General features: G+C 37.5%; 2 long non-coding RNA genes across 3 annotated transcripts in view; one reads left to right on the forward strand and one right to left on the reverse strand.

The window, feature by feature from the left end:
- The window catches only part of LOC139149252 (uncharacterized), a 50,140-nt gene extending 35,470 nt beyond the window's left edge, over positions 1-14,670 (forward strand). Inside the window, exons 1-3 of one of the 2 annotated variants that reach the window (XR_011556090.1) lie at positions 4,163-4,180; positions 11,126-11,305; positions 14,222-14,663. This is a non-coding gene — a long non-coding RNA (uncharacterized lncRNA). Of the gene's footprint in view, positions 1-4,162; positions 4,181-11,125; positions 11,306-14,221 lie in introns of those variants that run through there. The other variant, XR_011556089.1, reaches the window with a different exon arrangement.
- On the reverse strand, positions 207-10,976 carry LOC139149254 (uncharacterized). Its single transcript, XR_011556091.1, has 3 exons — positions 10,830-10,976; positions 10,529-10,641; positions 207-2,138 (listed from the first exon to the last, which is right to left on the reverse strand). It is a non-coding gene; the product is annotated as an uncharacterized lncRNA (long non-coding RNA).
- Positions 14,671-17,506: the final 2,836 nt, after the last annotated feature.

Below are 17,506 nucleotides of genomic sequence, written 5' to 3' on the forward strand. Positions count from 1 at the left end.
GCCGCTATGCGTATGTTAAATCTAAGCGAAAATTCGGAAAACTAAGACCGTAAAAATGTTCTTACTAACACGATTGGAACTAATTTGGGGATAATTGGATGGTAAATTAATGTCGATTAAGTCTGCAAATGTAAGCTCATCTGCTTTTCTTTTTACGTTACACACTTGTTTTTATGAGTAATTTGTAATATCGCAACGATCAGCTATCGAGAACCGAACACTTTTGAGAAATTTGAAAAATATGATCATCCAATTATCCCAAATTAGTTCCAATCGTGTTTACTCCAAGACCTTTGAGATTAACCCTTATAAGTGATTTATCAAAAAAGCATTGTAAAAGTTTAGAGTCCGAGTATCTGTCCCCGAGGCGCATTCTACCTTAAAGTTGTGTGGTTTAAATGTGAATGTTGTTTCGTGTTTTTTTCTTTCAAGTTTGGTCTGCTGAAAATGCATTTTTCGCTCTACAGTATTAGTGTACAGCTGATCGCGAGACGACGGCGTGTCCTCCCCAGCAACGAACTTGATCACGGAATTAACAATCGAGGTCTTTCAGAGTTTGACGTTCACGCTTCCAAGAATTCAAGTTCAAGTGGCAGGCAGAAAATGAGAACAACATATTATTAGGTCGAAATAATGGGGGGAGCGTCGCGGTAGAGATCAGCAGTTATAATTGTCAATAGAACATGTTTGTGTTTCTCAATGTAGCGCTCTCGTGTCTTCGAGCAAAGTGCATCCCAAAAGAGTGAGAAATGAGGGCACATGTTAGCAAAACCATGTCTGACTCAAAGATGCTCAAACAAAGTTCTTTTTTTTTGAAAGAAACGAAAGAAAAAATTTCAACAAGTCTATATGGGGTTTAAACCCACACAAGCAATATTGAATGATTGTCTTTTATGAATTTTTGTTCCATAAATTGTGCACCATGATGCTTTTTTCTGCAAACCATCCAATTGTTACGGAACAGTAATGTCATGGATAAGTGTGCTCGTTGCTTCGTGTACTCTCCAGTTCACTGACCCCTTTCGTCTTGCAATTCTGTGACGGGAGTCCCGTCTGTCCAGTGATTTGTTTATTTGCAACGGGTTTTTCCCAGGGAAGCAATAGATCGTCTACCCACGGCAATCCTCGACAAATCATCAGCATCGCCTGAGCCTGACACCGACCACACCCACGTCACAACTATCAATGACATCAACGCCAAACTGAGCAGATACGGCTGCAGGGGATATATCACCTACAGTGAATAAGGCCGGCACGACATAATAGATTTTTACCAGAACAGATCAGTTATAGTTAGAAGTCACAGTCGGCTAGCTGTACGTTGGTGATAAAGTTTGGGCACGGGGCCGTTTGAGTCGTAAACCTCCACGATAAAAGTATCGACACCATCTGAGACGTCTCAGAGGATTTTTTTATAAGGCATATTCCAGATTTAAGATTACCTGATTCAATAAATTGACTATTAAAAACCACTGACGACAGAGTGTTTTGTTTGACCGTCCTTGAAAAAGAGCTATGCCCTGGAATTCAGCCACTGCCCCAAGGTGACCTGTACTTTTACCTTTGAACACATCGCCTTACTCACATTGTCATCATTTTCCAAAGTCCAGAAAAATAATCTTTTTTTAAATCTTCATGACAAGATTTGGAACATGTGGGGTGGTACAACATTTTCCACGGCGTGTCCAGAATCCAGGCTAACAAACGCCTTTTGTTTTGTATTGGCCGGCGGGAATATTCACACGGAACTTGATGGCGATGGCTCGTTATCCGTTACCAACAAAACTAATCAACTGTACTCGTGCATCTCAAGAAACAAAATAAAATCTAGAGGTAGATATATTGCCATGGCGACGGATGTCCCTCTAGGAGATGAAAACTCGTATTGCCTGATATCGGCATGGATGAAAGAAGCGAAGATGAGCCTGTAATACTAACAAATATTCTACGGGAGACATCGGGGAATTTAAATGGATGTGAAAATTGCACGCTTGGTTGCACAACATCCAGTGCTAGGTTTCCTTGACAGCTCTCAAATGATAATGGTTCGTCTTTACTGCTACCCTTGTCTCCAATGCCAATTATAGGGACAATCTCGATGCTTCCCGCCAAAGAAAGGCGTCGTCTTTCAATAAATCCTAGAAAAAGAATTGAGATATCTAAGAGTGTTTCCAATGAAAGTATGAGCATTTAGCATGAACGATTCGTCTCTTCTACGAAACAGTTTACTCTGTTGGAACTCAAAGCATATAAATATCAATAATAAGCTTACCGTCCATCGATTAGTATGATTCTTAGAAATTTACGTACATGTAGGCCTAAAACGCAGCAATATAAAGCGATACATATTCTGTCAGCATGGTTAGGTGTAACTTTCCTGGAAAAATCGCACCTGCTTATAACTGACCTTTGACCCTATATTAATGTTCACAGCCCCGTTATGAAACACTAACACTATGAAACACTGATGACCAAATGATAGCAAACATTACTTATAATTAATTATATTCATTATACCTGATCGGACGATTCAATGTCGATTTCAAAATGATATATATTCTAGCGATTACTCCATGAACATGACTCAAAGGAAGGCTCTGATCTAGAAAATTTTCTCTGCAATAGGACTTGTATGACGTTATTGTCTGCTTAGATCATAGACCCTAGAAACCGTTCTAGGGTCTGTGGGCAGATATACGTTGCTAACTCACAGCAAAGCAAAAAGTTATAAAAGCTAAGTACTTACGAGTTCATTTCTGTCAATGACGAGAAAACTTGCATTTTTTGCATAATAAAACTTATTTGCCTATCATACCATGTTTTAACAAAGCAGCACAAATTGTAAACAACTGGAATTTCTTTGCGGCAACACCTGGAGTTACCACAAGAGGCAATAGTCGATTTAATTGACTTGTAAGTACCTCTACGCGTTGACGAGGAGCCAATCAGAGAGCGCCTTTCATGAAGCAGCAGCATAACTAATAATTGACTTGATATCTTACTTAGTTTTGCAGGGCCCGAAAGTTTTCTTTTACTGTGCAATCTGGAGGAGAAATAATTTTCTATAGCTAGCTAGAGTGGCGATGAGGAATATGCCGCACATTAAGCAGTTTAACAATTATCTTTGCAACGATATTTTATCATGATATGTAGACTTGGTTCAGGTCTGTGATTTGTAAACGTTTGATTTGTGTGGACACAATGATTTGTGTTCTGTTCTCATATCAAACATATGAGTGGGGTGACCGCGATGAGTGGAATGAACGCGATACAGGGGAGTTTCACCAGGCAGAAACGAACTATAACGCGCAGACTCAAAGGTAACGCGTTCGATCGCTAGGAAAACCTGACCTGGGTTGCCAAATTTCAATTAGGTTTGTATGAAATAGAAGACTCAAGAGAAACTTTTGTATTAAAATGAATTTATTTTGTAAAAATTCACCAAGTTGAACCAAGTCTATTTGCAGACAGAGTTGCAACAGATCTCCCCAGCATAGTAGTCACACAGTTACATAGCAAAGATGAGTCATGTCACTCATCTGTAACGGCAGGCTAGCGTCACGACACACCGCAGTTACGGTAATCCAATGTCATCGCTCTACCATGATGCAACTCTCCGATGTGAAAGACCCAGCAGCATCACATGCACATCACCTCAGCAACCAGTGTCAAGGCAACCTGACGTCACATTACATAATAATTGCAACAATTTATTAGTGCTAGCGGCAGAAAAGTGTGACAGGATCATTACAAGAAATCGGAAAATCCATTATGAAGCATACTTACACAGAAAGAACACAGTGAAGGCTAGTTGATAGATTGGTAGTGATTTTAAAGAAAAAAGCATTTCTCGTTTCTTGAGTGGTTGAAATTCGTATGCATCGTTTTCGTTCAGAACCGATGTTTACGCAAGCGTTTGCGTCGAGGAGATGTTTTCTTGGGGAAAACCCTATTTGTTTTTAAAGAAAAGGGTCGCGACGAACCTGACGATGCGGTATTTTGATGCATACCATACATGCTTCCCAATAAGGGAGGCATTTTCCTTTCAGCGAAACTGTGTCACGCATCCGAGTGAGACCGCAGTAAACGTATTTGTTTGGGTATAAAAGCTGAGAAGTAGATAGGTACTTCATGGATCGCTGAGTGATATGCATCTAAGTCTTCCGTCATTCGATCAAAGGTATGCGGTTTAAAGTATTCTGAACCTAGTTAAGAGAATGTTGTTTTTCTCGCAATCGACTCCCGTTGCGTAAATACCGGACCATTCTCTCGTGTTTACCAACTACTTCGTCCTTCGCGAAGTTATGCCCTGGATGTTGTGTTACTCAAGTTTTTCGTATCGTGACCCTGTATAACAACGTTTTTCCTCAGTGCTGGAATTTTCATTCTGACACTCGCTTTTTGTGTGTTTCTTTTTTCTTTCTTTCTTTTTTTTTACTTTTCACCTGTGACGCATTTGGTTACGTCATTAGATTGTTATCCCATGGTCACAAACAAAATTGTATGTCGGCTGATTTTAACTTGTTTCCCTGCTTGGGCGTAGGCTACATCTTCAGTTCACAAAAAGTTCGCGTTGAAACATTCCCGGAGATTCAAGTCGTTCCGTTTGCGTTGATAAGTGACCCAGCATAAGTTTTCATATTTTGACATCGTCTCCTTTGAAAACTTTGTAGACGTCAAGGATCTCCGTGATCGATAAACCTCGATCACACATGAGGATGACATTTTTTTCCTTTCACATAACAATAGCTGCAACCTTTTATTTTCATCATTCCTGTTCAAGAAAGCATGCACCCTTCTCTTTCTTAGCTCCAAAGCGTATTGAAATGCAACTATTAATCATACAAACACAATGAAGTTTGGCATTGTATCGTAAAGATTGAACACAAGTACAGGGAAAACATTACAAGTAATAGGTAATGCAGTTAAAAGTGCCAGTAGCTGTGATTTTTTATGAGATTTCCCTCCGCTGATTTGGTTTTCAATGTCAACCATAGTTTCTTGTTCTACTTGCTAAAAGCTTGTCGAGATACAGTATCCAGCTTGTCAACTCAACCTGTACGTGTGTAGACTGCAGTTTTATTGTTGTAAGTAAATTCTGATCCGGACCAAGGGTTCAAATGTAAACAATAACAGTGTGTCATTTCCACGCATAGACGCCGAGTTGGCGAGCTTAAGGATACCTTTTCTTACCACATGATTTTGGTAGTGGAATAAGAAGTTGCATTTGGCATACAGAACTTGACCAAAACAATGAAAAAGGTCATCTAAATTTATTCAGATACAGGGATTTTCATCATATTTCACAACAAAGGTCAAAGTTTGAGTAATGATCAAAATATGTGTCATTAATGACCGACAAAGTGGATTATTGCCCTTGCTCCTCAAGTTATGGCCCTGCTTACTCCCTGTTCACTTAATTGACCTGAATATAGGGCAGCCACTCCGCTTATTCCAGATGTTACCCTGGCTACTCCAGTTATTGCCCAAGTTACCAAGGCAGTCGCCCTAACTACGGAAGCTGTTGCCGTATCTACTCTAATTATTACCCCTGTTGCTATGCTAACCGCCCTGATTATTCAAGCTATTGCCCTGCTTACGTTGGCAGTTTCCATGGTAACTGAAGTAACTGCCTTGGTCACTTAGAACATCGCCCTTGTTACTCAAGGAAGTGTGTTATCTCAACTACTAAAGCGATTGTCCCAGTTGATGATCCTCAGGTTATCAGGAAAGTGTTTGGCCTAGTTACTCAAGATTAATGTCATGTCTACTCAATGAAAGCAAAATATCGCCCCCAGATACTCAATCTACCGAGTCTACAGACTCGCGTCATTTCCCAGGGCATCCGAGTTACGGAGCCCGCTTTTCTCCGGCTATCCTGCTGGTTACTAAAGTTGGAGAGAGCCGGTTACCAAAGCTATGATCACAAGGTTTCTCACACTGTAGCATTGGTTTTGCAAGTTACCAGATTATTTTTACTTCAATGGTGCGCCAAAATAACATTTACGATTTGATGAAAATAGCCCGTCATCATCACGTCATCGCAAGTAGGACATGGTAGAATTGGCAAAATTTCAAGAATAGGTTAAATGTGACCGAAAGGTTGTCTCTTAATCTTGTGATCGGAATAGAATTTCATGAATTTCAGCATAAGAAATACCGCTTTTACACCACAATACTGTAATTTACATTATATTATATATATAATTATATATATATATATATATATATATATATATATATATATATATATATATATATATATATATATGGGTGGATGGATGGACGGATGGATGGATGGATGGATGGATGGATGGATGGATGGATGGATGGATGGATTGGTGGGTGGGTGGGTGGGTGGGTGGGTAGGTAGGTAGGTAGGTAGGTTAGGTAGGTAGGTAGGAAGGTAGGTAGGTAGGTAGGTAGGGCAGGGAGTACTCTCTTATATATATATTCGAGATGTAAACTAAAGTCTTTAATATTTTCATTCGAACACTTGATATATCCTCCCCGCTTTTGAACTATAAACCTAGTTTTCGGGATTTCTTCTCACAAAACGAAGGAGAATGTTTACTCGGGTGCCGAGTGGGGTTACAATCACATTACGCGCTTGGTGACCTTGAAGGTGGGTACTGTACTCTTGTACTGAAAAGAACTCGCTAACAACAAAGTAGCTGTGATCTTTTGACGTCACAAGTGAAACGAAGCACTGCAAAGGCGTATGATTCGTCACACAGTCAATTTCACCCATACTCCTTTCATTTATTGTTTTATCGACCAACAGAACAGACGACAGCATCTGCAAATAAATATCTGGCAGGATTCCAAACAACACGATAAAAAAAGAGAGTGCATTTTTTTCGTTGTAGCCGCTGCCAGAAAGACAGTGTTTACTTCTCCAACTATTGCGCGTCCCGAAGGCAACGCACATGTTGTCTAACTCGATGAAATGAACCGTTTAGTAAACACTCAACATGTGCAAAAATCGAGTTAAGGTTGAATGCCCGAGTTGCCTGCAGGGTGACACAGATTGAAGACTTGGCAAATCAGGTGATCCCATTTGGCCCAGAAATTTCACATTATATGTTTATGGATCTAGGTCATTCTGCAAGTAATTTCAATAATTGCGTACGGTGAGCAATACCCGGGAGCAATAGCATAAAGTTCAAAGACAAGTACAAAATGTACGCCCTCTACGGTTATTAATGTTGATTTGATTGCCCAAATTTAAGACATTTGCACCTACTTGTAATTTGAGTTTGCTTGAAAGACGTCATAAATCTATTCCTGTCAAAAATCCAGAGAACAAATAAATAACTTTAAACATTTTCAAACACTGTCTAAACTTAGAAAGTTAACGATAAGTTAATAATAGCTTTGCCTCTGTAAAGATTTTAATTGTTTATGGAATTGTCACGGCGATTTTTACCATGAAGAAACGACTCGAAGGGCGGTGCGTACACCATTTTCTTTTTACGAAGCAGCGGAGAGTATGTTGTAGTTGACTTCATTACAACATAGGCAGTAGAGGGGGGAAGATCTTCCAACCTCGGCTTTTTGATTGCAGTGGCTGAGCTACGATAACCTTCAAACTGTATCATGAAAACGAGAGGGACTTTTCATATAACATCAAGACGCAAATATACCAAACATGCCTCACATACGTACAGACTGACAGGGTATCACATAAGATAATCAGAAATTGTAAGATACGTTGCGACTAGTGTGAAGTTTTTGCATTCCATATGTTTGCTAGCATCTGCGAAGCAAAACATGTGCAAATTTATGCAACCAGAAGAACTACCTATTAACGCCCTTTACCTTTAACACTTTAATTAACCTGGTCAAAGGACCGTGGAGATGCATGTGTCTATAGACCTACCCGCATGTGCATACTAACAGCATTGGCTGTTGAAAAGACAAAAAAATCTATTTTGATTTTCTGACATTTTTTAAAACGTTCTACGATTCAGTTTCATTGTTGACATTTTTGAACATCGAAACTTTTATCATGTGTTCGAGTAAGCCTCTGGAGTTTGTTGTTGTTGTTGTTGTTGTTGTTGTTGTTGTTGTTGTTGTTGTTGTCGAGGCATCCTCGAAACCAAACTTCGGTCAATCGGTTTTATCGCGTTCATCTAACGTGCAGATTCCGCGCCCGTGCCCAGTGACAACAGCTCCGTATACTCGGCAAACACATAGTGTTAGCATGAAATAATACGCAGCGGAGAGGATTGAACTCAAACTCAGGATTGCACTCAAACAGTTGCATATATAAACAAATCAAGGTCTTGCACTATAATTCTACTCAGCTTCTGCACATATTGCTCAAAAATTAACTAGAGAACTTCTTACCGGGAAAGAGCCCTGGAGTTGTTATGGCAACGTTCCATTAGACATATGAAATATGCATCAACAATTATCTTTTTCAGGGACATCTGAACTCGCGAGGCTCGAAGGCAGAGAGACATATGGGAAACCTCAATGTATTCGTAGTACGACATATCATATTACCTTACGAGCAACAAACTTTTCAAAAACATACATTGAGGTTCAACACACTACTTCGGTACTAGACGCAATACTGGCCGTGAGTACAGCCAGAGGCAGTTTTCACGACCATGGTGTATACCGTCTACCATTATTGTCAGCCAGACGACCACATGTGACTTATCAGTGAAAATTCTGCAAATGTGAAACAAAGCTACGCTAATTTCGTTTCAACCATATCCTTTGAATTGCCCCGTGGTTGTGCATTCCCAATGCTTTGCGCTTCCTTACAATTTTAAAAGTTTCTTCTAAAGCAATTCTCACATTTTATCTGCTGTTACAGTGCCCCATTGAGTTCATTTTTGAGGTGGGTCGTCACCCACAGGTATTATTATCTTTTTACAGTTGCATATGTTGTAGGGTACAATGAGTGGAGAAGAAAAATGATAAAAACGTGGTGTTCCAATCATACCTTTTGAGTTATGTCCTATTGAAATACGCCATGCCCTTGGATTTCATGAAGTTAACATTTTTGACAATTCTCAGCCCTCGAACATGCATACATCATATCAAAACTGAAGCAGAGATATTTCCTGCAGTGTGTATAGTTCTAAAACATTTCTTGACAAATTGCCTGTAAATTGCATAAAGCAAAATGTGCTTCTCACCAAGCAATGAAAATAAACAATGATATATTTATCAAAGAGGCTAACGAAATCGACCGACTTTTCAGCGCAGCTTTCTCTGCATATTCTCCTGTACAGAGAGGAATAACCTCGCCATTTATTTTGAAATCTAGTCCGATGACACTACTTTCAGTATAATTTTCAAAACAATTTCTCATTCCAAGTCTTTTGTGAGAGTTTCAAGAAAATAAACAGTACCGGTACTACAAGGAAGTTTTCTTGCATTTCTACGTGCAAACCCAAAATAATTTATTGATACTGCAATACCAGTGGGTAGTTCGTTACCCTAAAATCTTGAAAATGTCACAATGATTTACTTTGCCCTGAATTCACTTCTCGGTTGAGAAATATTTAATTTTTAAACCATAGACCTGAGCTCTATGGTTAAACTGATCTAATCTCAGGTTTGTATTCTTTTGCAATGCTTTCCATGTTGCGACATTACAACTTAACTTAATTTCAGTTCTCATAAAAACCCAAAAAAATCTAGTGACTTAATCTGTGGTATTTTCAATTTTCCTCTTTATATAAATTTGTAAAGTTTATTTCTAATTGTGATACACTGTACTATCATGACATCATACTAACCTATATCTCGTTCACACTGTGATTAATATCAGCAACAAGAAATTGCCGAGAAATATCTGTAGTTTCAACTCCGAAAATACATAAATGTGTAGTGCTAAAATTTGGTTCATTATGTCGTGAGTTTTTTGCTCGAATATGTTCCAATAATATTTTATTCAGTTATCACAAAGTTGCATAGATCTAAATGAAGCAATAGGCAAGTAGCGAAATGCTAGTAGCGAAACAGTGTTGGTGGCGCTCTTTATTTTGCGTGGTCTCAAGTAAACTCAGATCGGTTATTATAAACACATGGGACAGAATCCCTTTAACGCCCATTAGTTTCAGTCTTCTTTGTTCTGTTGAGTTTTTTGTTTTTATTTTTTCAAATACAGTTTCTTCTTCTAATGCCCAAATCACGCCGAAATGCCAAATGTTCAACTTCAAGTTATCAGTACAATCTGTATGTGTGTTGTGCCAAATGCTCACAGTGCTGTTGACGATGAATATTTGTGCGGAACACAATTTTTTTATCGACAATAAAATTTGCATATTATACACAACATGTTTGTTTTCATAGTGACCAACGTGTTTCAACACACTTTAGGAGGGGATCGTGTGGAAAATGTAGTTGTTTTTATCCAGACCAAAATATGATCGAAATTTTGTAAAAAGTTACAGCTATTTCTTTGAGCAATATCGATAATAGCATATGACGTAACATTTCGTAAATCTTTCATCTTGTAGACAGATCTGACAACAAAAAACTGAGCCCAATAGTTTCTCCTCACCTTTGTCATCGAGCCGTCAGTAACAGAACATGAAAGCCCTACACCTACATGTAAGGATAAATGAAAATATATATATTCAGGGAGATACGAATTTCCATTCTTGTCTTCCTTGCCTGGAATAACAAACAGAAGCCGATTACAATAGCAAAAACATCGCACACATGAACTGAAAAGGTCTATGAACTATATTTATGAGGGTCAGTAAGTGAAAGTTCATTCGATTCGGTAGCAGAAGAGTTTATTTTCTGGATTTTATTTTCTGTACAAAATCGTGATATTGTTCAAATTATTTCACTCTTACCTGTTGTTTCCTTGGACCGGGACAGGTTTTAGACTGGATGAGATCAAACGAACCTCGGTTTCCTTTTGATGCTTTGATATAAAACGGTCATAAGATACCGGGTCGGTATGAAGTTAGACACAGAGTAGGGGTTACTGACTGATTACCCGTATCATGAATAAAATATCCAAATATGCAAATTAGCGCGCCTCACTTTCATGATTAACACCTTTTAATTACTTCCTATCATCACTCGATTATGCGGTCACTGTATTATGGCGCTGTTCATAATGTTTATGCTGGTACTACTGTAACAGGGTTTGATCTCGGGGCGAAGAGTAGTGTAGGATTACACCGTCGTCATTCAACATCATGGCTTACCCAGGGACAAGACCTAAAAGAACGACAAAAGTGGAATTCGAGAAAGCGATAAGTCACTGGCAACCCGACGTCGACAAAGCGAAAGCCGTGCGAACAGCACAGGAAGTGACAAGCAGGTGAGATATTGGTACAGTCATTTGATAATATGTTTAAAAATTAGAATGATAGGTCAAGTACTATATCTTCTCTCTTCCTCTCATTAGCCTTCACTCTCTCTCTCTCTCTCTCTCTCTCTCTCTCTCTCTCTCTCTCTGAGAAACACGAACGCACGGATTCCAATTAATATCATCTGCTTCAAACAATTAGGGTCTCAGTGTTGTATGTTTTCTTTTGTACATTTCAATTTATGTGTGAGTCATTGTGTTTGGCTTATCCTAATAGGGTTGTTCAGGAAATTGCACAGTCCCTCGTGATGATTACTGCCGTTGTAATTGGTTTTAGTAAAACCGACTAAACTCAGTGAAAACACATAGAGGTCTTGCGTTGATGCTACTGGGCCTGTACGAGTCAACTCCAGTTAGTGTTTCATCACAGCCACAGTTCCCTAAGGAAGCGGTATTGATTAGTAGTCACAGATAAATGGGCTTCATGACCATTCAGATGATAGCTAGTCTCTAAATTTGGATGACAGCGTAGAGATTGTCCTTCGACATGTTCAGAAAGCGACATGTTCAGAAAATAATTAAATTACATTACATTTATTTTAAACATCTCGCTCATTTTAAATATATGGCGTATATTTTCACCGAAATAAACGTTTTCTGGTAACTAGACCATGTACGCTCTCGCGATGTATAATTGACATAACTTACTTTTGATTGTATTTCCGGATTTTAAAACAATCATCGAATTGATTTACATGTTCCTCTGTTTCTGCATGGGTTACGTCATTCTTGGCCTTCCACCTACAGCTGACCTCTTTTATAAACAGAATGTTAATAATAGAATCAAATTATTGCTGGTATGCTCTGCAGAACAAACCCTATTGTGTATATACCTGCATCCTAATGTGTGTACCTGCATAAGAATTTATTTATTCTTTGCGCCATCTATTTGAACCTTGACATACTGTTATAACTAAATGAGTTTTAATCAAGTTGTCATTCATTAAAATGGTTACATTGGAAAACATCTGTGTATGTCTTATTACAGATTTAAAAAAGAAAGTACAGTGCTAATATGAGAATGTTTTTCGAAAAAGTCAGTGTAAGATATCCTTTGACTGTCGACTATCGCTGCAGTCAGTCATGCCATCTCTGTCTTTATAACTGATACTTTCGGCCATTAACACGGGCAAGCGCTGTGTAATAGGTGTGCATTGAGAGCTTTGGGATTTCTGCCGTCTATCAGCGCTGACTCCTCAGCTGACTGTACGCACCGTTACACAAGCCAAACAAAAGGCAAAAAATGGCACAGTCGACAGTCGTCATTCTATGCATCATAAAAAAGAAACAAAAGCTGGAAATTCTATTTATTTTTATATCTTGAGTGTTGAAAAGGATTTGTGAACCATTGTGAAAAGTGAACCATTATACTCTTTGAACAACTGGGCAAGAGGCGTGTAAAATATTTAAAAACATATAGATTATAAAAATATGCCATATTCTTAGGTCTAATCCCAAGAGCTTTGGACTCTGGAAAATCAACCTAGTATGTTTTAATTCGTCAAGAGGAGTAATGTCTGCACTATCCTGCGATGTTTGGTGATAAATTCGTCTAGAATAGATAGAATTATAAATCATAGACCCTCGAGAAAAACTCGAGGTTCTATGATTAAATAGTATGTTTTATGCTGATGACATATGCCAGACTGGACCCGTCCATCAAAGATTTAAATAGTGCTTACTAAAATATGAGAACAATATGACGTTTAGTATGATACAACTTCATGTAATATAATTAGCATAAAAAGTTCAATACACTCTACCACGTACCGTTCGGTCTGCTTCTCTAGAGAAAATCCGTAGAATTTTAGATCATTGTCATGTCATCGACGAAGTCACTGCAATTATTGCAGTTTTCGTGTTAAACTCTTCTTGTTTCTCCGGTTGTAACAATGTGATATGTCTTATTTTACATAGCGTGTATGCGTATTGCTTAGCACTTTGCCTTGAATTTAACGTTTCATTATCATCTGCCTTTGACGTAAACAACATTCGTATTGTCTGTTTCACGGAAGAAATTCATTCATCGACTCGTTTATAGATTTCATGTCACTGATATTGAGTTCATTAACGACCTGGCGGACGCACGACGGCTGTCTCACCACCACTGGGTAAAATTTTCAGATAGGTGTAGCTTGTAGCCGTTTTCAATTTAAGTTGTTGTTGTTTTTTAAAAATATGTCTTGTTGTCTTTTATAGTCCTGTGCCTAGTGCATGTGGCCTTCTTCCATGTTTGTAGCTATATTTGTATCATTCAGAGCTAAGTAAACAATAACAGATAGAGAAATAGTTATTTCCTGTCCGATGCATCACATTAGCGGTAACATAGATACATACATAGATACATAGATACATAGATACATAGATACATAGATACATACATAGATACATACATACATACATACATACATAGATACATACATACATACATACATACATACATACATACAGACAGACAGACAGACACACACACACACACACATACATACATACATACATACATACATACATACATACATACATACATACATACATACAGACAGACAGACAGACAGACAGACAGACAAAGAGTACACAAAAACACAACATCTTCTATATATGTTCATTCAAGTCTCTGTGTCGTTCAGCGATGGTTTATCGATTGTCCTATTTCAGTCAAGAAACTAGAGATTTTGTCAGTACTTTTTTACTTTTTTGGATAATCTTTACATAAAATTCGACACCTCTCAATTTCACTGCACATGAGCGCCATTTCCACTCTGTGATGCCACTAAATCCAATGCGTCATTATTTGTTTCGAAATTCCATGTTCCTATTGTTACAAGCCGTGATATGTCTAACACACATGGCGGTTTTACTCCTCCCTAGGCGTGAAAGATTGCTGAGTCTTTTGTCCGACCAAGATGCAGCCACCTTAGATGTCATAGAAGCGTTGAGGCTCTACCTTGAAATGCCTCTCCAACGATTAATCAGCATGGTAAGTACAAACTAGTCAACTTTTCACACAGTTGGTGAGTAAATGCGACAAGAAATCTGCTCTCGTTAACGCGTGAACGCTTCATATAAACCAGCTCAACGGGTCCAACAGTAAATACAAACTCAACGCACAGAACACAAGACGATTTCAGTTTGAATAGATGATATATTCTGGTAATTACTTTCTTAATTAAATCCCTGCAGATGAGAAATAGATGTAATTAAAATCTTCTACCATATGAAGCAATATTATCAGTATTATGAACTCACCCTAATGGTTGTTTTCTCAGAATGCTTGTCGAGTGTACGTATACGTAAATAATAATATCCACATCGGGTTTGATCCATCTACTTAACAATGACATTTACGCATTCCATATCTTTTTTTCCTTTTATAAGGCAAGCGGAGCGGCGAATATCAGGTAAGACGGCGTGGCGTGTTTCGCGCACGAGTAATCCTTTAAATGTCAATATTTTTGTTTCGAAAAAGGAGGAAATTACACGATTGCTCTTATTTCAAGTTTTGTTAGACGATTATAAGATGCCACATTTTAATCAACTCAGATATTATTCCTAAGAAATCATACCCCGGCGATTTGAGTCAAAACTACATTTGTCTCATATGATTGTAAGCATCAATAGCTTACACAGATGCGCAATGCCTCAGTCACATAAGGGACGGGACAGAAATTATAGGGTAGGAGGGCCGTTGTTTTGCAAAATGACGCTGAGCGAAAAATAGTGACCCTTCAACAGTGTTTGCAAGAAAAAAGAGTGACCCTCTCCAATTTTTATTCGCAAAAAAACAAAAAAAGTGACCCTCCCCAGATGTCACAGTCCGTATCAATATCTTCATTGACATATAATTTCGCATTTGACATTGGAACTTTAACAAAGAAAACTTTTTAACCTTTACAAATAATCCCATGAATGAAAATTCAATATCATATTTGTTGTTCACATCTGCTCTTTCAAACAACCTATTCTCATCATGTACATTTATATCAATTGTCAAACATTTATCAAAGCACAGATTTAGCTAGCTTTGTATCGTAAAAAAATATTCATAGTTTCCTCATAGACTACATTATATAGCAAATAAACATTAAGGTGACATTCCAAAATCAAATTTCCTGCACACACATGCACTTGTAACCACCCTAGTCTAATCAAGTACATTGATATCAATAATCAAAGGCCTATAAATATGCAGATTTAGCTAGTTTTGTATCGGGAAAATATTCATTGTTTTCTCATAGGCCTGGGCTTTAGGCCTGGGCTTACATGTATAGTGTATATCGACATTTTTGGTGGAATTCCAAAATTAAATTTCTTGTATTTGCGACCACCCTATTCTTACCAACTAGATTTATATCAATTATCATACATCTATAAATGCACAGATATTGGTAGTTTTATATTGGAACCAGATATGAACTGAATATGCTCACGTGTTTTACAACAGGTTCATTAATAGTAGTGCGCTTCACAGAACAATGAGATATATGTTATCACTATATGTAGCAGGTTTTTTCAACTTCGCACAGTACTCTCAGAGTTTAATCACTAATTACAAAACTTTATTTAATATGCAAATGAGCTGTTCATTAACTTGACACTGCTCAATGCTTTATGGGACAATTAGATATCCATCAGATCAACATTTGTAGCACGTTTTATTTAATTTAATGCTGTAATTTTAGAGTAATGTCACTAATTACAAAGTTCATTAAATATGCAAATAAACCCTAAATTAACTTGACACTGTTCAATGATTCATAGCACAATTAAATATTTATCAAATCAATATCTGTAGCACGTTTCACAAAATTTGGTGGTGAAATTTCAGAGTTATATACCTAATTACAAAGTTTATTAAATATGCAAATGAACCCATAATTAACTTTACACTACAAAATGCTTTACAACAGAGTTAGATATCTGTCGTATCAGTATTTGCAGCAGTTTTCATCACATTTGATGCAGTTATTTCGGAGTTATATGACTAATTATAAGACTTCATGAAATATGCAAATGAGCTAATTATTAACTTGACACTGCTCAATACTTCTCAGTACAACTGGATATTTATCAGATCAACATCTGTAGCAAGTTTCATCAAATTTAACGCTGTAATTTGGAGTATATCACTAATTACAAAGTTTATTAAATATGCAAATGAACCCTTAATTAACTTCACACAACTAAATGCTCTACACCACAATTAGATATCTGTCGGATCAGTATCTGCAGCAGATTTCATCACATTTGGTGCAGTTATTTTTGAGTTATATCACTAATTACAAAACTTCATAAAATATGCAAATGACCTATTTGTTAACTTGACACTGCCAAATGCTTCTCAGTACAATTAGATATTTATCAAAACAATATCTGTACCCAATTTCACTGACTTGGGTGCCGTAATTTCAGAGTTATATACCTAATTAAAAAGTTCATTAAATATGCAAATGAACCCTTAATTAATTTCACACTACTAAATGCTTTACACTACAGTTAGATATCAGTCGGATCAGTATCTGCAGCAGATTTCATCACATTTGGTGAAGTTATATCGGAGTTATATGACTAATTACAAACCTTTATAAAATATGCAAATGAGCTATTTATTAACATGACACTGCCAAATGCTTCTGAGTAAAATTAGATATATATCAGATCAATATTTTTGCAAGTATCATCAAGAATTGTGCAGGAATTTCAGAGTTATCTCACTAATAACAAAAGTTCATTAAATATGCAAATGAGAAGATAATTGACATGACACTCACAGTATCATCATAATGTTCTTAGATTGTCATCTGTGGAAAGTTTCATGAAATTTTGTGCAGTATTTCTTGATATATGTCTACACTGTCATTACCGTCTCCATAGGCAAACCATTGTACGGAAAAAAACGATATTGCATAACTTCATTAATATGCAAGCCACACTAACCAAAATCTAATCAGTTCTTGCTAGTAGCACATGGTACCTGTGTACCAAATCTGACTTGAATCCGTTCATGGGTTTTTGAGTTATCGTGTAAACAGACAGACAGACACACACACACACACACACACACTAACACACACACACACACACACACACACGGACAGACAGACAGACAGACATCGCTATGACAATAGCCCACGTGTTTACACACGTGAGCTAAAA

The sequence above is a fragment of the Ptychodera flava genome, chromosome 14 (genome assembly GCF_041260155.1).
Source record: "Ptychodera flava strain L36383 chromosome 14, AS_Pfla_20210202, whole genome shotgun sequence".
NCBI classification, from domain to species: domain Eukaryota; kingdom Metazoa; phylum Hemichordata; class Enteropneusta; family Ptychoderidae; genus Ptychodera; species Ptychodera flava.